The sequence below is a fragment of the Rattus norvegicus genome, chromosome 1 (genome assembly GCF_021556685.1).
Source record: "Rattus norvegicus strain SHRSP/BbbUtx chromosome 1, alternate assembly SHRSP_T2T, whole genome shotgun sequence".
NCBI classification, from domain to species: Eukaryota; Metazoa; Chordata; class Mammalia; order Rodentia; family Muridae; genus Rattus; species Rattus norvegicus.
In genome coordinates, this window is record NC_141534.1 from 49,066,740 (window position 1) to 49,091,873 (window position 25,134).

The 25,134-nt window shown below is 43.9% G+C and overlaps 1 long non-coding RNA gene and 1 other non-coding gene across 2 annotated transcripts in view; one reads left to right on the forward strand and one right to left on the reverse strand.

Moving 5' to 3' along the window:
* Positions 1–2,162: 2,162 nt before the first annotated feature.
* Rnu6-546 (RNA, U6 small nuclear 546) lies at positions 2,163–2,268 on the reverse strand. The gene has a single exon (XR_015655563.1). It is a non-coding gene; the product is annotated as a U6 spliceosomal RNA (small nuclear RNA).
* Positions 2,269–11,815: 9,547 nt separating this feature from the next.
* LOC148006945 (uncharacterized) overlaps positions 11,816–25,134 on the forward strand; it is a 35,274-nt gene continuing 21,955 nt past the window's right edge. The window contains exons 1-2 of the long non-coding RNA XR_015649248.1: positions 11,816–11,871; positions 17,015–17,084. This is a non-coding gene — a long non-coding RNA (uncharacterized LOC148006945). The remainder of the gene's footprint in view (positions 11,872–17,014; positions 17,085–25,134) is intronic.

Genomic DNA, 25,134 nt, shown 5'->3' on the forward strand with positions numbered 1-25,134 from the left:
AACAGGAGCAGCCTTTACTCTTCCCTGCTGGGCACAGAACCCTACTCTATCAGTTCCTGATCTAGTGCCTTCCTAGAGAGCCCCACACCTGCCTCAGAAAGAACTCCCTGTACACTCCCACTGCAGCTTCGGAAAACAAAGTTTACTGTTGCTAGAAGTCCCTCCCATCTGTGGACTTCCTCATCTCTGATCCCTCAAGATTCGTACCATAATAAAAAGTCATCTCACTGAAGGAAGGGGATTCCCTGGGTTCCTCCTCTCACCACGAGTCTGGTGACGGCATTTAGCAAACCACCTAACAGGGGATTGGCAATCTGTAAATAGAAGACTTATTGCTATTGTCATTGTCATCAGGGTGACCAAGAGAAACCACAGAGGGCCAGGCATAGCAGACGCAGCACCTTGTGCTGGGTTCGCAGGCCTGGACAGGATATGACTCCTGCCTCTGGCAGCCTTCTGGTCACTGTGGAATGATCGGTAGGGAGCATCTCACAGAAAGGGTGTTGGAATTGAGAGTGGGAATGGTGGGCTGTGCTCTCAGAGAGTGCCTAAGGGACAGGCTGACTGTGAGAAGGGAGAAAGCAAGAAGGTGACTTGAGCTGCTCTCTCCAGAGAGAGACAAGAGGAGGGAAAGAGAGAGAGAGGCGAGAAGAGCAAGCCCTCTTCGGGGTGTGGCAAGGTCTAGCTTGGCTGGAATGGAGATGGGAGGGAAGGCAGAAAGAAAAGGCACAATGGGGCCATGGATGAGGAATGTCCATCCCTCCGAACCATGCAGGAACAAGAGCACCAGGAACTAACGGGCCAGTTGCCGTTGTGGGCCATGGTGGCACCAGCAATGGGAACTGAAGTACGATCAGGAAAGATCAGGGCAGGAGTCCAGAGACTCCCTGGAAGTTATGGACCTCTCTTAGGAGATAATCACCTACGACCAGCTCAGTGGCGCACCCACCCACCCACGTGTGTCATCCATTGTGGATCGTAGGTGATTGGTTCTCTCCACTGTACAGTTAAGGAAACCACTGCCCTCAGTGCTCGCTACGCCCAATCACCTTGCTACACCCTCCCAAGTGACTACGCAGGCTCCAGTGTGAAGTCCACAGTTCTTCCATGCAGTTCACTGCATGTTCTCTGCATGTGTAACCCGATCCCCCTAACCACTGGGTCTAACTGCTTAATGAAAACGCTGGAACCACGGCATTCCGCCGAGCGCATCGTTCAGCCTGCCCACGGCCCTCAGTCTCCCCTTGTTTCTCAGAACGCTGACATCTGTGAGGCTCATTAAATAGTGATTTTGTTAGACCGTTCCTCACTTTGGGCTTGTCTGATGTCCTCCTCCCAGGTTGAAGTGAGGTGTTTGGGTAGCAACGTCACAGGAAGGGTTTGTGTTGTTAGTGCAGCTTATCAGACGGAGAGGGATTCCACCCACTCTGTTATCAACACCATTTATTTCTTTTCTTGACAGGTCCTGGCTCAGATTTATTTAGACAAACAGGAAAACTCTGTGTAGACGGCAGCCCAGGAAGGCACCGGTCTTTCTGTCTTCACATGGATAGCGGGAGCCCTCTGTCCCAGAATCTTCATGGGGCCCAGGATTCTTGGCCCTGACCAGCAGAGCCCAGGGATGTGATGGGCCTCTATAGTTCAGCATGGGCAATGCGGACAAATGAACTGAACTGTGGTTGAAGCACCGGGGATTGGGACTTCCACAGAATTGACCAGGGCCCGAGGGACCTGTGCCACACAGCACTGGCACCGCTGGTCCAAAGCTTCTCTAACACTCCTTCTGGTTCTTGGCAAACCACATGCTTGTCAGGAGCTGCTTTACAGTTTCTAGAGTTTTGCTTCTTCTATGATTTTGGTGCTACTGTGGGGACGGTGCTGTGTCTACCCGATAGCTGGACGGTAACCTTAACCTTGATTACTTGGCTCAGGTGGTTTGTCAGATTTTCTTCACCATGACATTACTTATTTTCTTTCATTTTTAAAGAAGTCTTTGAGACCACGTAAATAACCCATTTCTCACCCAATCCTGTCATCAGATTTAGAATCCGCTGATGCCTCTTGCTTTATTACCATGAAGGTTACTAAGGGGTGGGTTTGTTTGTTTCTTTCTTTCTTTCTTCCTTTCTTCCTTTCTTTCTTTCTTTCTTTCTTTCCTTCTTCTAAATATGGAAAGCTTCACGAACTTGTGAGTCATCCTTGCACAGGGGCCATGCTAATTTTTTTGTATCATTCCAATTTTAGTATATGTGCTGCCGAAGTGAGCACTAAATGGTGACTTTTTTTAAAAAAAATATTTATTTTTTTATGTATGTGAATATACTGTCTCTGTCTTCAGACACACCAGAAGAGGGCATCAGATCTCATTATAAATGGTTGTGAGCCACCATGTGGTTGCTGGGATTTGAACTCAGGACCTCTGGAAGAACGAACAGTCAGTGCTCTTAACCACTGAGCCATCTCTCCAGCCCAAATGGTGACTTTTTAATCCTATAGTTTTATCTACATTGATTCTCATGCTACTATAAGATTGAGCTATCTATTATCTATTTATCTATCATTCATCTATCATCTATTATCTATCATCTATCTGCTTGTCATCTATTTATCTATCACCTATGTGTTTATCATCTATCTCTCATCTATCTACCATCTATTTATCTATCTATCTATCTATCTATCTATCTATCTATCTATCTATCATCTATCTGTTATCATCATTTTACTATGGACTCATAGGTTCCAATTTTATTAGATGGATCTATAATTTCTTGCTACATACTCAAATATTTGTTTATGTTTTAGATTTATTTATTCTTACTCTATGTCTATGAGTGTTGCCTTGTGTGTATGTTTTATACAGTGCCCACAGAGACTGGAAGATGGCATTAGACCCCCTTAAAGTAACATGGTTGTGAGCACACAAGTGGGTGCTGGGAACAGAACATTGGTCCTCTGCAAGAGCATCAAGTGCTCTCAACTACTGAACCATCTCTCCAGTCCCCGTGATATATTTTTTGATGTTTGAACTATTCCAGATTTGGCTAATGAATGCGTATTGTTTAAGTTGGCTTCTGGGTCCCCCTGACTTATCTCTATGACACTTGGGGGCTTTCTGATGTTCTAGCTTCTACACAGCATTCTAAGTTTATCCGGTACCTTTCCTGACTGTTACAGTGCCATCTCACTTGCTGTGTTAAAACAGCATGACCAAGGGGTTGGGGATTTAGCTCAGTGGTAGAGCACTTGCCTAGGAAGCGCAAGGCCCTGGGTTCGGTCCCCAGCTCCGAAAAAAAAAAGAACAAAAAAACAAAACAAAAACAAAAACAAAAACAAAAAACAAAACAAAAAACAAAAAAAAACAAAAACACAGCATGACCAAAAGCAGCTAAGAGGAGGGGAGGGTTCATTTCACCTTACAACTCCAGGCCATAGTCCATCATTGAGGGAAATAAGAGCAGGAACTTGAAGCTAAAACCCTGGGGAAACACTGCTCGCTGATACATTTTCTCCCTTCTAGCTTACCTAGTCTCTTATCCAGCCTAGGACTTCCTGCCCAGCCATGGTGCCATCCACTATGGGATGGATTCTCCCTATCAGTGAACAGCTAAGGCAATTTCCTATAGGTACAACCAGCCAGGCAGAGCAAGTGTTCACAAGCATTTCTGAATTTCCCTGTGATGGATTATGGGTCACATACTCTTCACAGAGAGTTGTCTCTAGAGACTCCATATGTGGCATAGATGTTTCCTTTCCAACCCCGTATGCACCTCCGAATGCCTCATCAGGTGTTCGTCCCATAATTTGCATTCCTCAGGCTCCACTGATACTTTTTAAAAGGAACCCTGTCTTTGTATAACCAGTAGCATTAGTGCTAGAATGTGCCCCCCTCAGTGACTGTGATATTCTGTAATGTCACCTCCACAGCTAGAATCTTCAGTGATGTTCCTGGATAGGTGCCAACAGAGAGCCTCATCTTGCCTTTTGTAATGTTGGTTTAAAAAAAAAAAATCCTTCAACTTGAAGTTCTTAGACAGGAGTGTTAGAACTAAGCATATTTAATGATACCTCTCCCTAGTGCTGCTGGCCCATTTGCTTGCTCTTCAGGAACAATGGTGTCTACGGAATGATTTCCCTCAAGCCCCACAAAGTTACCTCAAGTTCTAGTCCTAAGGTAGAGAGCAAAGTACATCATGGAAAAAACCAAAGAAACAAAATACCTCAGGGCTGGTATTAGGGAGGAGACCTGCGTATCACATCCGGTCCTTCACCGTGAAAGTCAGTCAGCTGTCTTCAGGAAGTGGCCTTCCTGATAACACATTGCCTTTGGGATGAGGCCTTTTAGTGAAGGCCTGAAGCCATTTTTTGTTGGATGGCTTCATCAGAGACACTGCAGGATCCTAAGGTCTTGTGAGTGCTGTTGCCTATAATCTCCATTTGCTGCCTCGGTCCTTTCAACCTTGTACACATTCTTCCATTCTTCCATGTGTGCTGCTTGCTTACACATCTCTCTCATCCCCAGTAGAGCACAATCCTCTCCCTTCGCTAGCATGAGTCTCAAGTCACATTGTTTGCATGTACCTGGGATGGAGGAAAAGACCAAGAATCCTTGGTAGGATGGATGGATATTTCTAAGGAGTCCACTTAAAATGTAGATCAGTGGTTGATGAGATGACCCAACAGGTGAGAGCATTGTCATCAAGCCTAACAAGAATTTGAACCCAAAAACCCTCATAGTAGAAAGAGAAAAGTAAGTTGTACACGCATACACAGACACATGAAATTTGAAGAAAAAACTAATGTAGATTGGACACTGAGGTGAAATCTGTGTCCTTTTGCTTAGGAAAAATAAAGCAAGCTCTCACTACTATGTGACCTCTCAGTTTTGTCAACACTGCTTTTGGTGGTGGTGGGGTAACAGTATAGAGTTTTCAACCGCAGCACTTGGCAGGAGTAACGACAACGAAATAACCCAAGTCAACTGCACCCTAATCACACCACAATGACAGGAGTCAAAAGGAAAATCAAGACCAGTACATTCAGATATATTGGCACTGGGCATCTGCTTAATTTCACACCCTGCCTGTGTCACTATTTTTATGGCTAATAATTGGTCAGCTCTTATATGACAGAAGCTAATTTCTCATCACTAAAATAAAAATTTTGTGCGAGAAGGCTAAAACTAAAAGTACGCATTTGTAGAGAGTGAGCCTTTCTCATTTCTATCGAATCGGCTGCTTACCTGGTGGACTCAACTGACCCAAATAAGCATTTGGGCGTTAAATATATAAATATATGTTGCATAAAGACCCTGGTTGAGTAAGGGACAAATTATTCCACTTACATTCAAATGGCTTAGTTAATATTTTATGGTTCTATTCAGTTCACATAAAACATATTTGGGAATTGTACTAGTCAGGGTTCTCTAGAAGGCTAGAGTTTGTAGACTGAGTATACATTACATGGGAGAATTTATTAGATTGGCTTATAGTATATTTATTATGGAAAGTACATTCCTTTGATTGACCTATATGCCAGAGAGGCTGAGCCTCTAGTAGCTACTCAGCCCATGGGTGCCTCTGTCACCCATGGCTCTGAAACCCCAGATCTTTAGCCCACATTATAAGGCCTAAGAAAAGGGATCTCCATAGCAGCAAAGGATGCAGCAACAAAGTAGATGCACTTACCAGCAGGGAGCAAAGATGGGCCAGGAAAACAGCTCCCCCACCCCTGCTTTCCCTCTGACCTCTTTATTCTGGGGTACCTAATAATCCTTAATCCTCCCTGTAAATACCTCTCAGATCCTCCAGAACATCCTAGACCTTCCCAGAGTTAACCCCAGGCCCAATCAAGTTGACAACCAAGATTAACTGTCACAGATGGATAATGGCTTGTGTTCTGACTGAACAATGTCAGGAACATAAAGGAGCACATTTGTCTTTCCCCAGTGTCAGAACAATAAAAAGTTCAAAAGATACACCAATTCTGTTGATGTTAACTCACCACATACTCCTGATTTGGCAATAATTCTAATCCTAGTACTAACCCTGAGATCACACATACTCCACACAATGATAAGTGGGTCACAAAATGGCTCAAAAAGGTTTATTAAAACTGTTTCAGGGCAGACATGGCGGTATACACCTTTAATCAGGTATGAGGATCTTCATTAAGTTCGAGGCCAACTTGGTCTACATGAGTTCCAGACTAACCTGAGCTACAAAACAAGATCATAAAAACAAAACGCTGTTGTGGGGTTCATGGGTTGACTGAAGACGGGAATAGAGAGCAGAGGGCCACTGCAGTTGGTTAGTTGGGATGGTAACATGAGACCCAATCACAGAGCTGGCTCCAGAGACACCGTGACCAAAGCAACTCTTAAAAAGGAAAATATGGAATTGGGGCTGGCTTACGGGTTCAGAAGTTTAGTCCATTATCATCAAGGTGGAAACATGGCAGCATCCAGGCAGGCATGGCGCTGGAGAAAGAACTGAGAGTTCTACATCTTGTTCCAAAGGCACCCAGGAGAAGACTGTCTCAAAGATAGCAGGGAGGATCTCAAAGCCACCCTACAGCAGCACACTTCATCCAACAAGGTCACACCTAATAGTGCCGCTCCCTGGGTCAAGCTTATTCAAACCACCACATACACCAACCACGATTCAAGTAGTCTTACATCCAGTGGGGGTTGGAGGGTGTGTATGCTCAGCTGAAGCCCCCAGGGCAGAATCAGGAAGTGTGTCACTTGTTGATCCAATGACTTGTTAGCCAACGGTCTGACAATAGATTAAGGATGCTAACAAAGCCAGTACTAGCTGTGCTTCCTTTTATAAGGCGAGGGGGTTATATATTGATTGGCTGATGTTCAATAAACTCACCGGCCAGGCTTTTCTGACATAGTGTTGACATACCCATGTGTTCTTGATTTAATCTGGTAAGTTCAGAGTTGTTACTGCTTTTATTTGTTTAAACGTGTTATCAGTTTGTGCCTCATGGTTTGCACTGGAGAGTGACTGTTAATGAACACAAGCAGGCTGCAGAGTTATTTGGCTCTCACAGTGGAGCCAACTGCTCTTACGAAATGGAGTCACTTAGGACAAGACACAGTCTGAAAGATTAAGAATATGGAGTAACTAAGAATAAAGTATAACTTGATCTCCAGTTTGTCACGTTTGCTAGTGACTTCCACTACCACCTGGTGTTCACCCTGCCCACTCATACTACACAATTTGCTGCTTAAGTCTCTTTTTGATTAGCAGTGTTGAAAACCTTTTACATGTCCTACACAAAAATCTTTTGACAAGAAATTTCAATAGCTTTAAAGGGAAAAATATCCTCTGAAGAGAGAGAGAGAGAGAGAGAGAGAGAGAGAGTGTGTTATATTTATACTAAAAAGAAACTTCTTTTAGTTAAAATCTGCTTTCTGCCTGGGCAGTGGTGGAGCAGGCCTTCAAACCCAGGACTCCAGAGGCAGAGGCAGGTGGGTCTCTGAGTTCGAGGCCACAGAGTCCACTCTAGTCTACAGAGTGAGTTCTAGGACAGCCAAGGTGACACACAAAAAACTGATCTCTCTTAAAAATAAATAAATAAATAAATAAATAAATAAATAAATAAATAAATAAATATTAAACAAACATCTCCTTTCTGTTCTGTTTTTTGGTAAACGTGTGTTTCCTTCTGTATGTACTTAGTCTTGCCAGGTTGAGTCATGTTCATGAAGTTTATAGGGTTGGAACCACAGACTAGAAAGAAAACATATTTATTACCATAAAGGTAGCCTTCATTTTCCTGATGACAGTTTGTTAACCAGGCTCTTTGGCTAAAACGTTTTCAAAAAGTTCTACTAAAAAATAACAATATAGCATGTGAGATGGCTCAGCAGGCAAAGGTACTTGCCCAACATCTGAGTTCTATCCCTGGGATCCACACGGTGAAAGAAAAACAGCACTTATTCTCAGGTCTTTATACACACTATAGCCTATAGACACATACGACACAAATCAAGGAATAACTGTTGTGGCAGTATGAATAAGAATGGCCCCCATAAGCTCATATATTTGAATGCTCAGTCCTCAGGAAGTGGCACTACTTAGGAAGGATTAGGAGGTGCGGCCTTGTTGGAGGATGTGTGTCACTGAGGGTGCACTTGGAGGTTTCAAAAGCCCAAGCCAAGCCCAGCTTTGCTCTCTCACCCTGCTGCCTTCAGATCTGGATTTAGAACTCTCAGCTACTTCTCAGCCCTGTGTCTGCCTGTGAGCCACCACACTTCCCACCATGATGATAATGGACTAAACCTCTGAAACTGTAAGTCAGCTCCAACTAAATGATTTCTTTTGTAACAGTTGCTGTGGTCATGGAGTCTCTTCACAGCAGTAGAACAATGACTAAGACAATGGTAATAAAATTTTCAGTGTAAAATACCGAATGTTTTATGCTGGATAGTTTCTCTGAAGTCATTTGTCAAATGAATGACAATTAAGTCTGAGGCTGCCATTTGGCTCTTTGGGTTGATCACTGTTAAAGTTTCAGAAAGGACATTTGAACTGACTATGGTAACTATAGTAACATATGGTAACTATGCGTTAATGCAAAATGCTGCCTGACTCTGAAACCAGTGCAGTCAGTGACCGTGTCTCTGTAGAAGGAGCATAAAGATATGATTCATCGTGACTCAATGTGTTCTCTTCTTGACGAGTCAGGGGAAGGGGCAAGAGAGAGCTCGCAGTTTTGAATGCTGACTCATGTCATTCACTAATCTGGGAACATTAAATGGCTCAGCCAATCTTTTAAGTAAAGTAAGGAAATGGAAATTCAGGGGTTGGAAATCCACACATTGTCAGACAGAAGGGAGGCTGGGGTTAAACACCAGCCTTGTTCCAGGCAGCGCCCACCTCAGCTTGCTTTTTTGTAGTCAAGCCTGGAACTTGTCAGGTAGCTCTCAGTAGGAAAACATAGCAGAATATTTGAAGGCCATTCTTATCATCCGATTGCTTCCTAGTTCCTAATCCTAAGCAGATCTGAGATCACTCGGCAAACAGCTCTGTCTGCAAAGCTGTGAGCTCACAAGAAACCAAGATCTTAAAAAAACAAACACCCCCCCCCAAAAAAAAATCCAACTTTGTCCTGTAGACTTAATATGGTCTGCCTAGTCAGGTTCTGTCTGTCTTAAATTAGCAGCAAGACAATATCTTCTTGACCTCAGCTCCTGTTGTGCTGCCTTAGACCGTTTCCAAGTAAGTAAGACAAGGGAACACAGAACACTGATAGGAGGAAAGGAAAACTCCCTGAGGTGAGGCCATTTTTCCCCCCTGGCTTCGATGATCTCCAATGTTGAAAAAGACAGAACACAGGAAGGTCTGTAACCTCTTTAGTGACTGGAGCCACCGAGAGGAAGCAGGGAGGCGATTTGTGATTTTCAGTGGAAAATAAGTGGACCCTGAAGATGACCTCGTATTTTGGATCTGGATTTGGTAAAGCAAATCCAGACAGCAGTTACCTTAAGAGTTAAAGATTGACGGGGGCTGGTTCTGTGCACGGTTTATTCAGATGCTGATTTCCGTGCCCAGAGACCTAGTTCCGGTTTGGACGTTAACATTGGCATTATCATTGGAGCATCTCCTGTCTCCATGTTGTGTAAAAATTGTGTTCCAGCACCTCTGATAAAGAGCTGACCAGCCAATAGTTGGGCAGAAGAGTTAGGAGGCAGGACTTGTGATCCCAGTGAAAGGGTCTCTGGTGAGGACCACAAGGAGACAGCAAGTGAGCATGAGGATTCATCATGAGCACTGGCATGAGGAGGTTGCCAGGGAAGTGGCTATGAGGACATATATGGACATATTTGGAGCAGAAGCAGCCAGGGCAAGACTAAGATGGGTAAGTAACTGGGCACGTGAGTGGGTAGTAGGCAGCCTAATCAGGTTAGATTAGGGTTAGAATAGATAAGTATCTGCCCAGCTATAGTGCTTGAAGCTTGTTAATAAATATATGGTCTCCAGCTCAGTACTTGAGAGCTAGAATGGGCACAGAAAAGCCCTGAATTACTATTACAAAGGACGCTTTTATTTATTCATTGAATAGATAGGAAGAGTGACTCAAGATGGGCTGCGGAGATCATGGCTCAGTGGCTAAGAACACTTACCCTCTTTCAAAGAACCCAAGTTTCGTTCCCAGCACTTACACAGCAGCGACAGCCACCTGTAGGTTCAGTTCTGGGGGATCTGATGCCCTCTTCTGGGCTCTGAGGGTTATCAAGCATGTATGTGGTACACACACAGACATGCAGGCAAAATACTAACATAACATGCAAATAAATCTTTAAATGAACTATTTCAAGAGGTGCAATGATTTTACAACACGGGTCAGTTTTAAACTTATAGCAAATCACTTTAAAACTAGTTTTTTTTTTAAAGATTAAAAACATTTTTATTTTATGTGTATATACATGAACCACTGCATGCAGGTGTCAAAAGAGGTCAGATGGGGGCAACTGTATCTCCTGGAACTAGGGGTACGGTGGGGCTGCTCTGAGCTGCCCAATGCGGGTGCTAGCACCTAAATCTTATTCATCTCCAAGGACAGTCAAGTACTTCTTCCAGCTGCGCCAATTCTCCAGTCTGCAACTAGTTATTTTCTAACACAAGAAATGTCACATAATGAAGCATGTTGGTGCACGCCTTTAATCCTACCATCTGGGAGGAAGAGGCAGGGGGATCTCACTTAGTTCAGTTAGTGCACTGTTCACTAGAAAGACCCTGTCTCAAAAAAACGAAAACCACAAAAACAAACAAACAAACAAACAAACAAAAAACAAGGAAAGAAAGCACACGGTAGTAGTTGAAGGCACATGAAGTCAAAAGGCTTTCGTATATACAGCTTGGCACTGCTATCATGCTACCATGAGATTTCTGTCAAAATATGTAAGCTCTATGGGCCTTCAAGTTGCTGGTTCTGGGTTTTTTTCAGCATTCTTCTGTCTTGACTTTAGAGCCCTTGGAAACAAATACAGTTAACAGTGACATGGAATTTGGAGATTCACATAGGTCTTCATGGCTGGTCATCAAGAGCTCTTTACCCATCAAGCTATCTTGCCAGCTCTTTTAAAGTATCCTAAGGATACTTGGTGACTCACAAGGATACTTCACTTCTTTCATAACTCACCACGTGTCCTGGAAAGATAGTCACACGCCTTATACTCTGAGAATACTGCCTATTGATGGACAGACCGAACAAATCATAGATTCACCAGACGTTTCTGGTTGTTCTAAGCACAGTATGAGAACTGGATGGAAATGGGAACGTTCCTTGACAAGTCAGGGAAATGAGGAAAGACTCGCAAAGGCAACTGCCTCACTCTGAGGCTAGGAAACTAGACGGCTGGTTTATCAGAGCCAAGTCAGGATGGCAGAAAACCGCACACAGGCGATTTAAGGAAGCTCCGGGCTCCTGTCTGGGTTAAGTTTTTGCTGCTTGCTCCCAACAGGGCAGGGTGGCTCTTGCCAGGCCCCAGCGACACACACATTTTCTCATGAAAACACATTCACACAGAGACCGACCCGCACCACATTCCAGAAAGGTACTGGGGTGCCCCATGGCCAGCCCAGCAAGGCAGCCGGAAGCTCACATCCGCCCAATCTCGCCTCCACCTTTTGGCGCACGAGCGTGTCGTCATCGGGGCTGACCAATCAGAGCGCGCGACCAAAATAGCGCACTATAAATGCTGGCGGGAGGGCGGGAGCCGCGCCGCTCCAGTGCCAGGCGGGGTTGCGCGCGCAGGTGAGGGCCCTCCGCTCCGCCCACTGCACACCTGCTTCCGCCCGACCTGGGCCCGGAAGTTGTTAGCAGCGGCTCTAAACTCTGGCGGCAATTTGGTTTGTAAGTGAGTAACAAGCGGAACTCTCCCGCCTCACGGGCTTCTCTTCAGACAGTAGGCCGCCGCTTCCTTGCGTCATTCAGGCCGCTTGTAGCGCGGTTAGAGTCGCACTTCCGGTGGGATCGCGCCCCGCCCGGGTTCTGAGGAAGGACGAGTCCTTCTCCACCCTAGGAGCGGTCTGGCTCGCTGTTCCAGGCCTTTCTAGGAGGCCCTGGCTCCTTGTACACCTCACACCTGACTTCATCCCTATCCAATCTTTGACGTCATGCAGCATCGCAGGCCGTGCCCATAGCTCTTAACTCTCTCACTTTAGCTACTGTCTGAAGTAGCTTCATCTTCCCACCCTCTCAGTTATCTATAGGACACTTAATTTTTTTTTAATAAGAGAGGCTTTTAAATATTTAGGAACAAGGTGTCGGACAATAAGACCCACTTACACATTAAAAAGTCTAATGAAAAGGAATAGAAAATTGACAGGAGCTTTGAAATATATTCTAATCAAAATTATGAGCAAGTATACTTTTCGGGATAAATCTAGTGACAATAGATTAATAGGATGATGCAGGACATTGCTTGAGCCATTCCCTTCCTTCTCTACTTTTCTCCATCTTGGTTCATTTTTTCTATTCTTTTTTTTTTTTCTATTCTTTTTTTTTTTTTTTTTTTTTTTTTTTTGGAGCTGGGGACCGAACCCAGGGCCTTGCGCTTGCTAGGCAAGCGCTCTACCACTGAGCCAAATCCCCAACCTTGGTTCATTTTTTAAATACACAATTTAAACTGAACCAGTCTTAAGAAGACAGCTGTGTAAACGTCTGCCTAGGAGTACAAAGGCCATTAGCCCCCAGGCCAACATCTGGACCATTAAAACATCCCAGGTTCCCCTTTAATCCTTTCCAGGCAGTTCCATTGCCCAGAGATAACCGTTATTCTGACTTGCCTACCTATTTGTACATTCTTAAACGTTAAAAGTAGTTATAATCAAACCATATGCTTTATTCTGTTCACTTTCTTTTACTCAGTAAACCTGTCTGTTAAAATCATTCATGTTTGTATATGCTCCTAGTTTGTGAATTGTTATTACTGATTCTATTTTGTGAACATTCTACAGTTAACTCATTGTACCATTGATGGATTTGGGACTATATTCGGTTTGGGCTGTTAATAAAGTTGCTACTAGGGGAGGGGGGAGGGGGATGTTTGCCCGGAAACCGGGAAAGGGAATAACACTCGAAATGCATATAAGAAATACTCAAGTTAATAAAAAAAAAAAAAAATAAAGTTGCTACTGGGCTGGAGAGATGGCTCAGTGGTTAAGAGCACTGACTGCTCTTCCAGAGATCCTGAGTTCATCTGTAATGAGATCTGACCATCATCTGTAATGAGATCTGATGCCCTCTTCTGGTGTGTCTAGAGAAAGCTACAGTGTACTCATATACATAAAATAAATCTTTAAGAACAAACAAACTTAAAAAAAAGTTGCTAGTCTTTTGGTGAAAGTAAACAGATTTTAAAAGTTGCTACTGGGAGTGTGTTTTTAGGTGTAATTGTGGCGTTTGTGTGGCTGGAGGCCAGAGGAGACTTGTTTTGTCTCAGTGCTGTTACCCTTTGCCTTATTCCCTTGAGATAAGAGTCTCTCAGTGAGCCTGGAGCTAGGCTGGTATTCAGGAAGTCCTAATGACCTTCTTGTCTCAAATCCCCCTAGTGCTAGGGTATTAGTAGGTCTGCTCCTTAGGTGGTGTTGGGGATTCAAACTTGTAATTCATGTACCACCGTGCCCACATTTTACATGGGTGCTGGGGACCTGATTCAGATTGCCATGGTTGGGGAGCACTCTTCACACACTGCCTCAGCCTATGCTTGCCTATCCTTGACAGCCTTGTTTCTAAAATTTCACAGACAATAGCACTGACTTTGAGAAACACAGGCAGGTGATGGTGCACAGACCACCTCCTAGCACTTAGAAGAAGGTATTGGGAGGTAGTTTACTAGGATCAGTCATCTAGGAACAAGTTCCATCTTGCTGGCAGGATCAAAACTGAGTTGGTGTTCCCAGGCCCCAGAACCCAGTTCCTATCCTGTTTCTTCAGGCGTTTCATGTTTGAGGAGGAAGTTGCTGTTAGCCCTGTTGTCTAAACTAAGGCACGGAGAGCCATAAATGTGCTGCCAGTCTTGACTTAATTGACTGTGTGCAGCTTGCCCCCTCCTTTGTTCCCTTATCATTCCAAATTCCGGGCCAGAGTCCAGGAGGGGACCTGACTGCTAAAACTGACTCAAGGACCCCGAAACCAGCTGACCTGGATAAGGCTCAGTCACCAATGTTATCTTCCTTGTCTAACCCCTTGTGTTGGAATATGATTGGTCAATGCACCAACCCACCCTGATCCCCCTTGCTTTGTGTTCCCATTCAATAAAATGTTGTACAGGTCCACCTTTGGGGATGCAGTTCGGATCCCAAACTGGCGGCCTCCCTGCAAGTGTGCAGAAAAATAAAGCTTTTGTTTTTAAGCTTCTGTCTTCGCAGTGAATTTTCTCAGCTTCCACCCCAAACCCAACAAAGGCAGAAGTAGGTGGATCACTGTGAGTTCAAGGCCAGCCTGATCTACAGAGTGAGTTACAGGACAGGCAGGAATACACAGAGAAATCCTGTCTCAAAGCAAAGCAAAGCAAGCAAGCAAACAAACAGGAATGAAATGTACAGTTCTAGGAAATTTCACATATACATGAAACAGTGTGGCCATTAGCAAATCAGAATCCAGAACAGTCCCTCACTGAAAACTCCTCAGTGTCCTGGTTGTGTAGACATTCCCACCTGTAACTCCTGAAAAACCACTAGTCTATTCTCTGTTGCTTTGGTTTTGCCCTTTTCGAGTTACTTAGAAAGTATCGTACAGTGGATACTTTGACTCTGCCTTCTTTCAAACCTGAGGGTCTGTCTAAACTGTTCCATGTCTCAACAGTCCTGCTCTCTCAGCAACATTCCACAGTGTGATTATAACTATTTTCTTTTGGAAGGAAAATTGAGTTCTCTGTCTCTGTCTCTGTCTCTCTCTCTGTCTCTCTCTCTCTCTCTCTCTCTCTCTCTCTCGCACGCACTGCTGTCAGTCTCTTGCTATTTAGCCTTTGCTGATGTTGAACTTGAATTTTTCCTGCCTCAGCCTCCTGAGTGCTGGGAACTTCAGGCATGCATCACAGTTATGGTCTCACATATAACACTCATAACAATGGCCAGAAACCATTTTCACATAATGGCATGGTTTCATTTGTTTGTTTTGTTTTTCTCTTATTTTTTGAGAGGGACTCTCATTATGTAGACCAGACTGGCCCTGAATGTACTGGTTTCAAACTCACAGTAATCCTTCTGCCTCAGCCTCCCCAGTACTGGGATTACAGGCATGCTCCATTGCATGCAGCCTTCATTCTTTTAGCCCCAGGAGAGGATAGTTAACGCTACATGAATCTTCAGGTGTTTCCCCGAGGGTCATGTGAGAGTCCTTAGCACTCTGTGCAGACCTCACCTCTAAGGATCTCCAATCACCAGGCTTCACTCACAGAGAACTACGGACCAAGCCCCTCCAGATGCAGGTAGCAGACCTCCACGCCCCGTGGAGTAAAAAGCCCAAACTCTGGACTTGAAAACCCAGCAATCCCTGGGCTTGAAATCCCACAGATCTCTGGGCTTGCCCCAAGCTCAAAACTTGAAATCCCACCAATCACCATCCTGGAAATCTGCACCCTTGAAAGTTTCACCCTCCTTCCCTAAGAAACCCGACACAAACTCTTTCTTCTGCTCAGTTCTCCTCTGCTTCTTACCTGAGCAGAGGCAGCTACCCTCCTCGCCTTTTCCCTCCCAATAAATCTCCTGTGTGAGGCTTGTTGCGTGGTGTGACTTTGTGGTATTTCTTGGCTTCCTGCTGCAAGGATGCCTTTCCCTTCAGAGCTGCAACACTTGCATTAGGGAGCCTCTCTCCTAAGCAGAGCTGTGACACTTGCACTGGGAAAACCATTCCCCTCAGAGCTGTAACATACTCTGCATCCTCAATAGCACTTGTCACAACTATTTTTAACTGTTAGAAGAGGAGGAAAGTGGGGTGAGGGAAATGACCATGAAAGGAGATGGAAAAGCACATAGCCAGGAGGAACAACTAGCCTGGGATAAGCTTAAATTGGTCATATTACCTTTTGGTGCCCAATGCGGGACTCGAACCCACAACCCTGAGATTAAGAGTCTGAGCTAGCCAGGCTATTTCCTCAGCAGCGTACTCCAGACACTTGCTGTTTCTCCTGGCCATGTGCTCATCATCCATCTCCTTTCATGGCTCCTTCCCTCACCCCCCTTTCTTCTTTCTCCTCAGCTCTCTCCCCCCAACCAGGTTACTCCAAACCCACCTATCTCTAATCTCTCCAGTAATTGGCTGAAGCCAACATTATTTAACCAATAGTTTCAAATCAAGGAACAAGGTTTGCACAAGGCAAAAAGCTCGTAAACGTGTTAAACCACTCATAGTCCCAGACCTTCAAGTCCAGAATTTAGCACTGCAGTACATCGCCACAGGCTAAACCTCAACAGGTTTAATGACTGATACTGGACTCTCGACTTTGAGGAACGTTGATGGTGTTCAGTACTAGTCACATGTTTAGTTACCGTGTGCTTATTCTCACTTGTGAAAGGTCTGCCTGAGTCTTTTACATTATTTTAAAATGTGTCAGGTTGAGAACTTTGCATGTAGCCCAATGGTAGGATGCATGCCAATGTGTGCAAAGCCCTGGGTTCTGTCACTAACATAGTAACCCCATCCCCACACTCTAACCCTGCCCAAAAAAACTGACTGTGCTTGCCAGTTAGGGCTGGGTTTTTCTTTTGTTTGTTTGTTTGTTTGTTTATTTTTTGTTGTTGTTTGTCAACTTGACACAAATTGGGTCATCTGAGGAGAAGGAACCTCACTTGAGAAAATGACTCCATCAGATTGACCTGTAGGCAAGTCTGTGGGTGCATTTTCTTGATTGTTGATTGATATGGAAGGGCCCATCCCACTCAGTGGTACCACCCCTGGGCAGGCTATTCTGGGAGGTATGAGAAAGCAATGGGAGAATGGGAGCCTGGAGAGTAAGCCAGTAAGCAGCATTCCTCCATGCTCTCCCCTTCAGGTCCTGAAACCACGTTCCTGTCTTGAGTTCCTTTCCTGGCTTCCCTTTGTGATGGGCTGCAAACTGCAAGGTGAAACAAACCTTTCCTCCCCCTAATTGGTTTTGATTTTAACATAGCAACAGAAACCAAATTAAGTCACTTGTTTTTGTTTTGTGAATTCTGAGAGTTCTTTGGGTATTCTGGTAAGTTCTTAGTTAGTTAGTTAGTTAAAATCATCCTTTCAATGAATTGACTGTGTCTTTATGAAAAATCCATTGGCTCTACTTTGTACGTATTTATTTGGGGGATTTTGTTCTCTTCCATTAACCTGTATATTAGCCCCCTTTCTAGCACCCCATCATCTTGATGACCAAGGCTTACAAGTAATTCAGAACGCTCCATTGTGGTTTTCCCCTCAGTTGTTTGTATATTCTATTTCCTTTGACTTTCCATTAGAAAATATAGACCTACCTTTTAGAAACTCATGTTTTATAGATCGATTAGATGAGAACTGGCATCTTTTCTTTGGTATGTTCTGGAGCTCAAACCCAAGATATCTTTCATCTAAGCCAATAGTTCTCAGCCTTCCTAATTCTGTGACCCTTCAATACAGTTCCTCATGTTGGGGTGACTCCAAACCATACAATTATTTTTGCTGCTACTTCATAACTGTAATTTTGCTACTGTTATGAATCACAACATAAATACCTGTGTTTGCCAATGGTCTTAGGCAATCCCAAAAGGGCTGTGATCCACAGGTTGATAGACACTGGTTTAAGCACACACCACTGCAGACCTACACTCTTAGTCCAAGAATTGATGTCTTAGCTACATTGGGTCTTTCTTTTTTATTTTATTTTATTTATGTATTTTTCAATGTACGAGTGCTTTGTCCGCATGTGTGCCTGCCTGCCAGAAGAGGGCACCAGATCCCATTATAGATGGTTGTGAACCACCATGTGGTTAGTGGGAATTGATCTCAGGTCCTCTGGAAGAGCAACCAGTGTCTTGTATTCATAATAGAATGTTGCTGTGATGTTGACTAGGAGAGGTGACTTGGACATCTATCCTTCCTTTTTTTTTTTTGTTAAGATTTATTTATTTATTTTAAATATTTATTTATTTATTTATTTATTTATTTATTTATTTATTTATTATCCATAAGTACACTGTAGCTATCTTTAGAAACACCAGAAGAGGGCATCAGATTCCATTACAGATGGTTGTGAGCCATCATGTGGTTGCTGGGATTTGAACTCAGGACCTTTGAAAGATTAGTCAGTGCTCTTAACCACTGATCCATCTCCTCCCACCCCCTTTAGTTTTTCCTTCCTGATTTTATGGAGAACAAAACATCCAGCTTTCACATTTAGTATGTTAGCTATAGGCATTTGTAACTGTGTGTATTAGTCTGACTTTTTTTTTTTTACTAGTTTGTTTTTTATCACTATAATGAAATACCAGAGGCAGCTAACCTTATAAAGAGAAGGGTTTTTTTTGACTCACAGTTTTGGAGACTGAAAATTCAAGATCAAGAGGCCCTGTTGGTTTGGCCTGAGGTGATGATGACCTGCTAACATCACAACCAAAATATTTGACAGAGCAAGAGGTCATCTGCCCAAAATCCCTTTGAGGCTTCAGCCTCAGTTAATCAGAGAAGCTCCCTCTTAAAGATCCCACCTGTCAAAATGAAACGAAGAGGACCAAACTTCCAACACACTGATGTGTTTATTGGGTTTAGTTTCTTTCTGGTTCCCACTAAGAATCACGTGTTAAACCCTGTCAAAAGTCTCTTTTGCATAAGTTGATGAGAGTCTTTGTACAGATACTTATTGGTTTTCAAATATTGCTCTGGGATAAATCCCACTTAACATTTAATTCTTTATATTGTTATATTTAATGTGTTTTTTGCATCTGTGTTCATGAGGGTTACTGATAATGAGATTATTTCTTGTCTTACACTTTATCTGATTTTTATTTGTGTCATCAAGTCAGGACAACTTAAGAGAAAAAGGGTGCCAGGTGGTGGTGGTGCACACCTTTAATCCCAGTACCTGGGAAGCAGAGGCAGAAGGATCTCTGTGAATTTGAGGCCAGTCTGGACTACAGACAGCCAAGGCTACACAGAGAGACCCTGTCTCAAAAAAAAAAAAAAAAAAAAAACGAACCAACCAATCAAAAGCAAAAACCAACCTAGAGAGGAAAGGGTTTCTTTGCCCATTGTTTCAGATGGTTTTAGTAGCAGGGGCAGCAAGACAGAGCTGCTCAGTCTGTGGAAGAGGTAGCTTGTAGTAGTGGCTGATCCCATGGCGACGACAGATCAGAAAACAGAAAGTAGGGCCCACTGGGTTTGTCAGTGAAGAAAGGCACTTCCTACTAAGTATGATGACTTGGGTTTGAGCCCAGACCCCAAATGGTGGAAAGAGAGAACTGACTGCTACTAGTTATTCTCTGATCTACACACACAGCACATGCACATGCTCACACATGCAGCATGCATACACACTACACACACATATGCATGCACACACCTGTATACACACCACATATGCACGCATACATACATACACATGCAACATACACCTACACACAAACACACTGTAAAAAAAGAATTTTAAGGGAAAAAGAGAGAGAGTAAAGCCAGATCCAGATCCAGATCCAGAGCTATAACCTTCAAAATATGACTCTTCCTTCCCTCCTTCTCTCCTGTCCCCCTTTGAATTTCTTAGCTTCTTTTCTCTGTTTTTTTTTTTTTGAGAAGGAAAAAGGAAAGCTAATGTGTATTGTGTGTGTATGCATGTGTGTGTGTGTGTGTATGCATGTGTGTGTGTGTATGTGTGTGTGTGTGTGTGTGTATGTGTGTGTGTGTGTGTGTGTGGTTGTCGTTCCTCCACAAGCCTCTGGTAAAGTATTTGCCTTAGCAGACAGGCCTGTGTACAGAGAACCCTCTTTCTTAGCATCAATGTGATTTCTTGCCCATGCCTGCAGCCCTTGTGAGGTTTGTGGAGATTAAACCCACACATCGGGCAGGTACAGATGGGGTCCCAGGACACCTTAAACTTCACGTTTGGAGATTTTCAAGCGGTCTTAGCACATTTTCTAAGACATCAGTTCTTTTGAAGCCCAGTGTGACTTTTTTCCTGGCTAATGTTCCTCGGGAAGAAAGGGTTGGCTGAAGAACTATACAAATGTGGCTGGCGGTTTTCAGGTTGGTGTCCTTACTGACTTTCAGAGAGGGGTGTTGAACTATCCACTCTCTTTTTTGTCCTTTGTCAGACACATTGACAGCTCTGCTGTCTTGGCACATGTGGGTTCCGGTGGCTATTAGCGTGTTGGTGATGTCATCATTTGTGTGAACATGAAGGTGTAGGACTCTCCTCTGGAAAAGACACCAGCAGTCTGGAAAATGTCAGGTCCTAATCAGCCACAAGAGATCAACTGTGGTGTCAGAATTTTTATCAGTTCCCTGAGTTCCACCCAAAGGAGATAAACTGACACCTGGCTGTAACTGTTCCTTGTAGGAGAGGACTCCAGGGACTAGGGAGCCCATACAAACTTTTATGATGGGCGGAAGGTCACCGTAACTGAATTGAAAACAAACCTGTTCTTTGCTGGAGAGAAGCCCCATGTCTATTTTTTGTGGTGTGGACTGAATAAACATTCTTGAAAAGATCCTCAAGTTCCAAGGAACTCATGGCCCCGGTGAGTCACAGGACACTCAGAAATGAGAGGGACATCAGAGAACGGCTTTTAACAGCGATTCTGCTCTTTAGCTCTGGTAATCTTCCCTGCTTGGATGTGAACGCAGTGTTTAAGTCGGTTTTCCACAGCTCTGACCGAACAAGCTGGAGAGAGTCGTTTTTTTGGGATATTTCTCACAGTCTTTGGCTTTGTTGGTTCTGGGCCAGTGGTGAGGCAAGAGGATGTATCAGGGACTCCTCACCTCCTAGTGGACAAAAGGGACTAGGGCCCAGGTGTAACTTCTAAAACATGCTCTTAGAGGCCTGCTTTGTGCAGCCAGGTCCCATGCCCTGGTTTCTATAACCTGATCAGCTAGAGACCAAGCATTCAGAATGCAAGTCTCAATATGTACTGAGTTTCAAGGCACTGCTCTTGCAAGGGACCCGGATTCTGTTTCCAGCATCCATATAGGGTGGCTCACAGGACCTGTAAGACCTGCTTTGGGGCGTCTGACATCTCTGGCCTCCAGGAGAACTGCACGCATATGCACACACCTATATAGACACACACACTTAAAAACAAAACAAATCTTAGAAAACAAAACAAAAGCAAACCTTGGGTTTGTGGAGGACAGTTTATACACGAACCATTGCTTGTAGCTATTTGAACTTTTCTTGGTTAGTATTTGTGTGACGTGTCTTTTCTATCCTTTTATTTTTTAAACTGCCTATCTAATACTTAAGGTGGGTTATGTGTATGTGCTTGTGAGCGGTTGTCTTATAGATATATAATTTGGCATTACATCTTTTTATTTACGTTGATTAGTAAAGTTTAGATCAAGGCTTATCAAACTATGCTTGGTCGCTTGCCCCTTTTATAAGTTTTTATCGAGAGACAATCATGTTGAGGATAAAGAGGTGGTTCAGGAGTTAAGCGCACCTGCTGCTTTTCCAGAGGACCCGGGGTTCAATTCCCAGCACTGACACGGTGCTAACAATTGTTTATAACTCCTGTTCTAGCGGGATCTGATGCCCTATTCTAGTGCCAAGGGCAGCTCATGTTCATGGTACACTTAAATACACGCAGGCAAAACGCCTATATACATAAAATAAAGATAAATACATCTTTATAGAAATATTTAGAAATATTTTTATTTCTTTAAAAGATCTAGAAATCTTTTTAGAAATCATGTTTGTTTGCTTATGTATTGTTTTGGCTACTTTCCGCTCCAGAAGCAGAGGTGAGCATGATTGTAACAGAGACCACGTGCCTGACGAAATTCACAGTATTTACTATCTGGCCCTCTAAACAAAACTCATAATTTCTGTTTATACCATCAACATTTAGTTGTTGGTATCTTTATATTTAGGCTATTTTTATGCCATTATTTCTTTTGAATGTATATACCCTTTGTTCTTTATCCCTCCATTTCTCTTGTCTTTTTCTTTGTATTATGTGTTAGTTTTATAGTATTCCACCTTAATCTTCCCATTTACTTCTTTGTGTGAATTTTTAACGACCGGTTAAAAATACACAGAAATAACAAGTATTACTTAGCATTCCCAAGCTTCACTTGCACTAATATTTTTTTTTTCACCCGGAGCTGGGGACCGAACCCAGGGCCTTGCACTTTCTAGGCAAGTGCTCTACCGCTGAGCCAAATCCCCAACCCCTTGCACTAATATTTTATCAGTGCGTGATAAAAGAAAGAAAAATCTGAGACCTTTCCAATTTAATCACAAAAGGCTGGCAGCAGGAGGGCTAAGGATGCTGGGAGACGGCTAGTCAACAGCTGTGGCTACAATCCGAAGAAAAACTGTTGAATCCTGTTAAACGACACCCAGGTCAAGGTCACTGGAATAAGTTTATATATAAACTTTATAATGCTGTAGATCCCGCCAGTGCAGACCATTACATCACACCTCAAGGCTTTGCTTCCCTCGCAGCTTGCTGCCCTCCGATTGTGACCAATAATAGTCCCTGCCTTCCTTCTCCGAAGTTTTGCTGCAGTAATGCTTTTAGTTTAGAGCCTGCAGATGTTGCCCCCGGTTGCTGCCTAGCCTGACTGCTAGTGGTTTGCGAAAGTTTGTCCCAGGAACTGGCCCTTCTGTGAGCGAGCATCTGGAAGTGGATTTGTGTTTGGGGGTGGGGGTGGGGTCTCTGTGTAGCTCTAGCTGTTCTGGAACTCGCTCTGTAGATCTTGATGGGCTTGAGCTCAGAAATCCACCTGCCTCTGCCTCCAGACTTCTGGGATTAAAGGCCTGAGCCACCACCGCCTGATGTGAACTGTGTTTGTTTGTTAGGAAAGCTGTTCCTTCTCTTATCCATCCCAAACATTTAACACCTCGGCCAAAGGCATGTTGTGGGTTCCTGAGCCAGATGAAGGATGGTAGAGTGTTGCCCATACCCCGGACTTCTGTCAGAGAGCACAGCAGGAGAGGGGCTGCTCCTTCCCCAAATCGGACTTGAGCCTACTCAACTCCGTAGAGACAAAGGCCACATCATGATAACCAGTTAAACTTGTGTTTCCCTGCCAGAGAACTGGCTTCTCAGAAAGCCTGTGACCCGAAGTCTGCTAATCTAGCGGATACATTTGTAAGATCTGTGCATCCACTGCAGCACCAATTCCCTTGTCCTTTTCCTCCCTTCTCTCCTCCCCCTGACTATATAAGATAGCCCGCAAATAAGCTGTCCTCGAGTTGTTCATACCCATACTCACGGCTCCAATAGAGCTCCTGCTACCCAGCTCCTCCGCATCCTGAGACTACCGGTGCGCAATGGCGCTTGGGAGCTACAAGGTAGTCTCTGATTAAGTCGAACAGCCTACCCCAGATCAGAGTCCCACACTAGCCCCCAGGCTGTTCTGATCTATACCCTACCTCCTAATGCTGCTTTTCCCTCCAGTTGCTGTCCTCTATTTTTGGGAGCAGCCTGGCAGTTTGGTCCCCTGGTAAACTCTTCTTTCTACCTGCTGGATGGTCCAGTTAGGTGGTTTCACTGCGCCCTTGCTTACAGGAATGCCTTGCTCAGTTGGGCTTTCAATCCCTCTAAGAAACGTTGCATTTCTCAGCAGAGACTGGACATGTTATTTACTTCCAGATATTTATGGTTTTGATCCTATTGTGTATGGTAATTATACTTATTTTTCATTTAAAGGTTTTGTTATTGGTATATGAAATATGAAATTACAAGTTATTTTTTTAAATACCGTGTAGCCTGTGGCTTTGATACATGAATTCATTTAAAATGTATTAATTTTATGTGTATGAATGTTGTGCCTGCACATATATATGTGTACCACATGTATGTTTGGTGCTCAAGAAGGTCAGAATAAAGCATCGATTCTCGGGGTTGGGGATTTAGCTCAGTGGTAGAGTGCTTGCCTAGGAAGCGCAAGGCCCTGGGTTCGGTCCCCACCTCCAAAAAAAAGAACCAAAAAAAAAACTGGAGTTCTGAAGGGTGGTGAGCCACTGTGTGGGTGCTGGGAACTGAACCCAGGTCTTCTGCAAGAGCAACAAGAGCTCTTAACCACTAGCCTTCTCTCTAGCACTTATTTATCTCTCTGAATTCATTTATTAATCCTGATTATGACTTATTTTTTATTTCCATAATCATATCATCTCTGAATAAGTATTTCTTTTACATCCTTCCCCCGACAATTATCCCTTTCCTTTGTGGGACATGAAAAAAAAAATAGGTCCCTCTCTACCCTTACAGGTTCTGTGGCTGATGAAAGAATTGAATTGACAGAAGACAGATTAACAGGAAAAACATCATTTCAATTACACAGTTATGCATTGTGGGGGGTTCCACAGAACTATGAGACTCAAGGGAGTGACCAGACTCTGAAGTTTATCTATGATCCTGCACCATAGGGAGGAAGACTTGGCTTATATAAAGTTTGGGGAAGGAAACCTGGTGAAGCAAAGTTGCTTAGTCAGCAGGAAAGAGCTGATAGTTGTTACTGTTGCTTTAGGTCAGCATGGTGAGCAGGCACCTAGGGAGAAGCTGGCTTCAAATCCCTTTATTTTGTTTCTTGCCTCACTGCACTGTGTGGGGGCTCCAGTACAATGGTAAATACAGATGTGGAGAATGGCCACCTTCACCCTTGGAAGGATGAGAAGGCTGTTCCCACCAGACTCGTGTGTGTGTGTGTGTGTGTGTGTGTGAGAGTGTGTGTGTGTCTGTGCGTGTGCCCCTGTGTGTTGGTAAACATGATCTCACATGGGCCCTTAGAGGAACTCTGGGTCCCTTACTGTTCCAGAGACATTAACACAGTCTTTGGCAGGCTCCAGGGAAGCAAGAGGCCTTATCAGATCATTAAAGCCAGTGCTCTCTTCTCTGAGCTGTTGTTGACTAACCATGTCTCAGGACACAGTGGGTTGAGTGTGGACTGAGCTCCTCCTCTCTGTTCCCTTGGCAGGACCTGTGGTGAATACACTGAGCAGTCTAGAGAAGG